The sequence below is a fragment of the Gossypium hirsutum genome, chromosome D11, assembly GCF_007990345.1.
Source record: "Gossypium hirsutum isolate 1008001.06 chromosome D11, Gossypium_hirsutum_v2.1, whole genome shotgun sequence".
Taxonomy (NCBI): Eukaryota; Viridiplantae; Streptophyta; class Magnoliopsida; order Malvales; family Malvaceae; genus Gossypium; species Gossypium hirsutum.
The window spans coordinates 29,886,585-29,894,426 of record NC_053447.1 but is presented as its reverse complement, the minus strand read 5'-3'; the positions used below and the strand labels follow the sequence as shown (position 1 = coordinate 29,894,426).

General features: G+C 31.8%; 1 pseudogene; it reads left to right on the top strand.

Annotated features, from left to right (window-relative positions):
* The first annotated feature begins 1,693 nt into the window (after positions 1 to 1,693).
* Positions 1,694 to 5,030, top strand: LOC107913359 (uncharacterized; annotated as a pseudogene).
* Positions 5,031 to 7,842: the final 2,812 nt, after the last annotated feature.

Here is a 7,842-nt window from a genome sequence, read left to right as displayed (position 1 = left end):
AGCTCAAATTGACTAGTATTATGCACACTCATAGGAGAAATTGAATATAATATAAAAATAAATTATTTAACTAATTATCTCCTTTTTGAAAAGAAGATAATTAATATATTTTTATTATTGATAAAAAAAGTAATGAGAAAAAGTAAGAGAGGAGCATATAACTCTTAATATATCGTTTCTCCTTTATAAATTTATTTACTTTTTCGTTTTTCTAATTATATTAGTGTCAAATAATTATATAATTAACTCGCGATAATAATGTCATAAATTTTTAAATAATAATAAGGATATAAATCAATCAAACAAATAAATAACTCCATCCACCGATAAATGTAGTAGGTAACCAATAAGTGTTGGTTGTAATGTAATGGTAAGACCCTAAATTGAAATTTATGCAATTTAGTCTCTTTATTAATAATGAAAATGATAATATTTAGTAAAATTGTACTTTACCTCCCTTAAAAATAAAAAAGAATTCTATTTAATCTCTTCAAAATTGATGAAATAAAAAAAATAAAACTAATATTTTAGACTTTTAAAAGTTTATAATTCAATTTCGGTCCCACTAAAAAAATCTAATATTTTCCCTTGGATAAAACATGTTGCACTCCTAAAAAAACACAAGTTTAAATCTTGAAAATAAAACCATAAACATAAAAACAACATAATAAAATAAAATAAAAAATCTAAAAGGTAATAGTTACAAAAGGAGAAAAAGCCTATGAATTAAGAGTCAAAGCTTTTAAAATAAAATAATCTTGCAAAGTATTGCAAGTGATATCATTTCATGTGATCTTTAGACTTTATTAATAATCTTGCAAAAGAGGCAATGATTTACGTTCGGGTAGAACACCTATTTTGACTACGATCAAAGTTTGATTGGGCCAATCTTGGAAAAAAGGCGGTACATTTGGATTCTAGGCCGATTTAGGTTGCTGGGTTTTCTCTCTTATGGGTCAGAAATGTTGCATGGTAAGGTTTACCTCACTTGTGCCCATTGAATCCTTTGATGCATTTCATTTTACACTTTTTGGACCGCATGCACGTGCAGGTGGTACATAATTAGAGGAGGGCATGCAGGAGGTATCGGAAAAAGCTATGTATATTTTAATTTCAGCATCTATTCTATTTCATCTTAACCCAAAGTGAAGTCTTGAAACAAAACAAAACAGAATTGCAGGTTTTGACCGATGGCAAATTTGAGGGGGCGGTCTTCCATGCGTCAAACACGTTCCTTTCCAACCTCTTGCTCCCTTTCCTTTCCATTCAACCAAATTTCTACTATCATCTAGCAGCTGCCACCTCTTCTGTCAATGGCGCTATAAAATCTGTATACCTTTCTTCTAATCAATTACAACCGATATTGTTTAAGCAAGGTGTTTGTTGTTATGATTAATGGCCTCCTCATTTCAACATTTTTGCATGAGAATATGTGCAATCAATCAGCATCAAACTTTGAAAGCTTTTGATTATCGATGCTAAAGGTCTTCAGTTTATACTGTGCACACGTGCTCTGCCATTTTCTGCCCATCTCTAAAATGAATTGAAAATTATGGACAGGTAGATTTAATATTTTAAAGCTTTAACATATTTGAAGAATTATCTATTTCAAATATGTATGATGTGATAGTTTTAGTGCAATTTATTTTTATTCGAAAACCAACACATTAAACATTAAAATAATTTAATAAATTCTTAAGTTTAAGGTTTAAAATGAAAACCTTTAGTTTCATTTATAATGAGAAATGACCGCTTCTTTGTAGTTGGTTTTGGTTTGCAACAGAGACAGAAGAAAGGCAACTCTGCAGCAAGAACAAGGAAAAAGAAATGTATAATATAATATTAAATTCCTTCACATTCTCTATTCTGCTGAAGAAGATATTCATGCTCCTTTTGTTGCTCTGACCCTCTCTCTCGCTCTCTCCTTCCTTTTGCAGTAATGAGTTAAGATTTTCCACATTCATCCACACACAGGTTTTTGAGTTTCTAAAAAGTAGTCATTTACTGCTATGGAAAAGAAGAAGAAGAAGCATAAGAAACTTATTGCCACTTCTTCTAATCAAGAGCCTGAATCAAATGATCTCTTGGTATGTGACCCTTTTCTTCTTCTTAAATGGGTTTGCCTTATTTTGTTTGTTCTTTGTATTAGCTGAAAGTTTATTGATTGATAATCTGGGGTTTCATTTTCCTGCCTTAATTTTTTTTTCGGGGTGTTCTCAAATGTGTTGTGGTTGAAGGAAAACGAGTGTTTTGTTATGTGTTATGCCAGGGTTCATTGTTTTGGATGATAAGAGCACTTTTTCTTTATTTAGCTTAATGGAGTGAGAAGTTTTGCATTGTCAACAAATCCAGTTGTAATTGTTGCATTTCAATTTCCACTCCGCTTGCAACTGGTGGATGGTTGTGATGAGTGCATCTTTGATTATTTTCCCAATTTTAATGAGCTGAATTCGTCATAAACAGAGCAAGGAACAACAAAATCAACCCAATGAGGCACTTGCTGCAAAGGTTACCAAAAATGGCAGCTCTTCACAAGAAAATCTTTCTTCCTTGAACGATCAACATTCACGTATTCTACAATGGCCATACACCACCCAACAGGCGGCAGAGCAGTCTTCCTTGAATCCAAGACCTTGTATATCAAGTCAGACGCCTCCTATTCTTGCAAGCCGACCACAGCAAGTAGCACCATTGCAGTCCAATTTCCCTAATCATCTTGTCCAGCAGGGCCAACCCACAGTGCATTTAGCCCCATCCACTTCACCCTTCTGGCTGCCGCAGCGACCTAGTTACCATTTCCCTGCAGTATCTGTGCCTGCTACATTTCAGCCGTTCACTGCTAGTTGGCAACCGTCTCCTCTAATTGGAGGAACTTCCCCAAGGAGCCAACATCAGGTCCCAAATATCGGTTACCATTTTAGCCCGTACCCAAGTTTTCCAGGTAGGATTTGAACCAAGTACTTTGAATGTTACTGGTTTTCCTGGTAAGGCAAGCCAAAGTTCTTTCTGATTTATGTTTATCATATCTCATCATACTGTGTGATTACTATTAGTGCGAATTGATTTATGACATATCAATGGATATATGATGCTACTATGATCAGTCAGTGAATTGTGCATTCTACCAATTTATGTAGCATAGTTTCTAATTTGGAAATCAAGAAGTTGCTAAATAGAGGACCTTGGAGCCATGTAATGGTGGATTTTTCATGTGAACAGGTCCTTGGGATCCCTCTTCTTGGTGGACTCATGGTCAGCAAGTTCATCCATCTTTCAACTGTACTTTCCCAGGAGCTTATAATGGCTCCTTTTCTTCAGAACCTCCGCCAATGCCTACTTGTTCAGCAACCTTTGGAGAGTCCTCTCAAAGAGGGATTATTCGCCCAATGGCTAAACTTTCTCAGAAGCATCAACAACTTTGGGAAGCCCAAGTAGTAGTGTTTTACTCACCTAATCAGTTATTTTAGTATTTTTTTTTGCGCTTCTAACCATTGTTAGTAACACTTTGGTTTATCTGTTTCTATATGCAGTCATTTGAGAATGTTATGCTATGGAGAGTAATTGGTCAGTTGCAATCAGAATTAGCTGATTACAAGAGTCAAATATTAAAGCTTGAAGGTCAAATTGCATCTCTGAAACCGCCTGCGGATGAGCCTTCTGCTCAAGCTGTTCAGACTGGCTTATCCGGAGCAGCATCAAAGAGGGGCAGACCTAAGAGGGCAGTTGCTTCAGTTGATGTGTCTGCTTCTCCTGATGAGTCTCATCCTCAAGCAAGAGGTCAAAAGCCTGCAGCAAGTAAAGTTCAACCTGAGTCTAGAGTTCTTTTTTTTGAGAAAGTTGTTCTAAACAAGGTGGAAAAAACAGCTCACTCTATTTCGAGTACCAAGAAAGATAATGAGAAGACCATAACAAATAATAGTGTTAATGGACGCAATTTGCCTATGCCTGCATTCCACAACCAAGCTCACCCGGAAGGTCCTGGCATCCAAATTTGCGGAATCGAGACCAATTCCTCTTTAGCTCAGCAACCTAAAAAAAACGACAAGGGGATTTCAGATACGCACATGGGAGGGACAAACAGTGAAGCCCTTGCTTGGCCTGCAAGTTTTGTAACTGAAGAGCCTCGGAGAAACATATATAATACGATCTCTCAAAGTTTATATGACAATGGCTGTTTGATCAGAGAAGCAGGAAAACTTACCTGGATGGAGTTTTGTGAATGAAGAGGATGCTTCAGATGAGGTTGAAGATGGTGTAATGGCCTCATCAAAGGATGAAAATGAAGAGGAAATGAGAGATGATGTTAGCTCAGAAGCTGAAGAAATTGCTCAAACAAAAGATGAGAGTGCTTACAAGATGGATTCTGCAGTAGGAAGCTACCCCAAGAATTTGCCTCAATATAATAACTGGTCTTAGGTTCCTGCTGTGTACATGGAAATTGGGTCATCAATTTCTTTGGTTTTGGCTTACATGTAGAGAGAGATTTGCCCTAAATTTTGTAGGAGAGTAGGATTTTAACCTGGGCAAAGTTAATTATATATTATGAAATTGCTACTAACTTCACTGAACTCTTGTTTCATCTAATGTTATCGTCTTCCATGTGTACAAGTCCTGCTGATTTACAAACCTCTCAAGCTAATCCAAGCATCAATAGGGCATCAATGATCGTCCAAATTTCATCACCATCTTTAGCTACAGTGCCATTCGTTCGAGACGCAACGTCACTGTTTGTATCATGCGGGTCTGGTTGCTGTTTTAAACCCAAGATGCAAGGTTAAATTCATGTTTTCTAGTATTTAAGTCCAAGCAAGTTCGTAACCCTAATTTAAAGTTAGATAGTTTCTTTTTGGATTTAATATAATTCAAATCTTGTGAGATCGCTTCAATGTATATTTCCATATACAGTTTCACAATGAGAATCGGATTATATACGGTTGAATGCATATATAGATGTGCGCACTAATTCTGGGACATTCGAGTTCTGTGAGATTTCTTTCTCATTATTTTATAAATTTCATAATAATTGGTTTTATGTTTTGGTGTACTGTTGTATGATTTGTTGAATTCAAATTTTAATTGCATGATTCAAGTAAATATTATTTATTGTTATTTTTTAAATATGATTCAACTTTATTTTTTTGACTTTTGACTATTAGGGATTTATTAAATTTGATTTTTTATATGTTTATATATTTTTTAAATTAACTTAGTTGAGACAATAAATTGCAAAAGTGTTTTATGTTGTTGAAATTATTTTATTTTAAAATATAAGAAGTTGTGTACATGTAACTTAAGCTATGTTAGCATTTATCACCTAAAGGAAGGTTGATATTTAATAAAATTATATGTGCAATTATGGTAATAAACATGTGACGATTATTCGATTTTACATGTAAGTAATAAATCGACCCAAATAAAGATTTATTGTTTAACATATTATTATTGTTAATGTTTGATTATGGCAACAAGATATCAATTACAAGTTAATAGCTTGTCCAAATATGAAATATTAATGAAGTGTCGATATCTTGTGATGGGGTTTATATTTATTTGAATTTATTATTTTGGTTTATATTTGAACACTTATGTGAGCTTATTTTATTTGATTCAGCTACTATTATACTTGTCAACATCATTGCATTCATTGAAACATTTAGGGGCATTGTTTTGTTCAAAGATTATTGTGAATTTTTTATAATTTTTAAGAGGGGTCAATTCGCTCATTTTCAAATTTTACAAGGATCCAAAAGATATTTATACTAATTTGTTATTAAAATTATTATAATTGTTCATGTTATAAACTTCAACTTGACTCAAATATGAAAAACCGAAAGGCTTATTCGATTTGATTAGAAAAACTGATTAAGTTGAGTTAATCAATTTGATTAACTTGAAATTCGATTTATTTTTTTCCGTTTTGAAATGATTTTTCTCGCTTGAGACCTTGTTCTTTTGGGTTAGGCCCTGATAAGTTTTTCTTATTATTAGTGAGCTCGATTCAGTTTAGTTAATTTTTTAAAATTTTTCAAAATGTTCATAATAATTCGGCTCAATTTGGTTCTTGATTTTTCATATTAATTTTGGATTTTAGATTTTTAGACTTTATTTTTATAAATAATGGACTTTGCTTTATAGCATTTGAGCATTATTTGGTGAAGTTTCAAAGTTTTCTTCATAAATATTTTTTCTTAAAAAATTAATTTTTCAAGTAAATAAAAAATAATCAATAAATGTTACATAGTATTTTAAAAAAAAAATTAAATGTGAAATATTTATTTTACATCATAAAAAGCTTAAAACTAATTATAAGTTAAATAAAAAAATACTATTTGATTGGTATAACTCTTATATTTAGAGTTGTTTTAGTATAATTTTTATAATATTTTAGGAGATAATTTTAACATTTAAGTTAGTTTTTAGTCCATTTTATAGTTTTTTTTGGATTAATTATATTTTATTTGATTTTATTTTATCATTTTTAGAGTTAGTTCAGATTTACTTATTATTTTCATCTCTACATTGTAGGTTTCGAATAAGAATGAAATGTTTGAAGTATAGAGTAAAAAAAGTAGTGAAGAGAAGTCTTCCACTCTATCGGATTTCAGTTCGTTGGAGCACAACCTTCAATTCAGAATTTTCAAATAGCAAGCAATCCGCTCCACCCCAATTGTCTTCGGTGGTGCAGAGCGATTAAAACCCTAAAAATAAGGGGTGACTCAAGAGAAAAAGAATCAACTTGGAGGCTAAGAAACAATTCTCTCACACCAAGGGGAACTTAGAGCTTGTAAAGAGAAGAAAAAAAAGAGATTCGGAGCGCTCAACATCTATTCGATAATTATTTTTCTGTCTAGATTATTTCTTTCTAGTTTTTATCATATAAGTCTTTTTTTGAATCTCTTCTTGTATTGTTTTCTCAAATCAACATGAACTAAACTTTGTTTTCTTGGAACGATAATGAATCATATTTCTTAGTTAATTATTATGTTCTCTTTAATTGCTTCAATTTGTGTTAATTATTTATTCAGTCCTATGCTTATTTAATTTGCTTGACTGATCACCAAGTTACATTAATTTGATAATCTTGATTTGTCTTGGAAGAGGAAATTAAGGTTTAGATTTTGACTGAATAGATTAGGATTAACTTTAGAAGCATCGACAAATGAATTAATTTGCGGTTAGGATAGGAATATACTTGATGCCCTAATCAATCTTATAGGTCTGATTGTAGTGACTTCGCCAAACTTACGTAGCATAGGAATATAGCTACTGGGGGTGGGGGAATAACTTAGATACTAGAAAGGTTTGGTTAATGCCATTGAATCCTAGGTTAGTAATTACATAGATTGAACAATTGAGCGAGAGATAATTAATTAACTGGAATATATGAAGTTAAAGTTCCAAGATCATTAAAATTGATTGAGAAACTTATAGATTTTCATTATTTTAGTTTAATAGAATTTTCATAACTTTTTTAGTTTAATTTTAGTAACAATTAAAATTAAAATTTTTTGTTCAGATAAGATAAAATTAAATAATTGATGATTAACAATTTAGAATTTTCTCCTCGTGGGAACAATATATTTTTTTTTATCATTTTATTATTTGATTCGGCATGTATACTTACATAAAGGAATTTCACACACCAATTAAGTTTAAATAACTGTAAATTTTAACTTAAATTTCAAAATTATTCAAATATTAAGATTGGGAATAAATTTTTTAAATTTTTTTATTAGCAATATTTTTTACATTTATATCAATATTATTTACAAATAAATATAAAATATTTTTTATTATCTAATTCGAATGACAAATTGTCCATGATCCAACCCATATATCAAG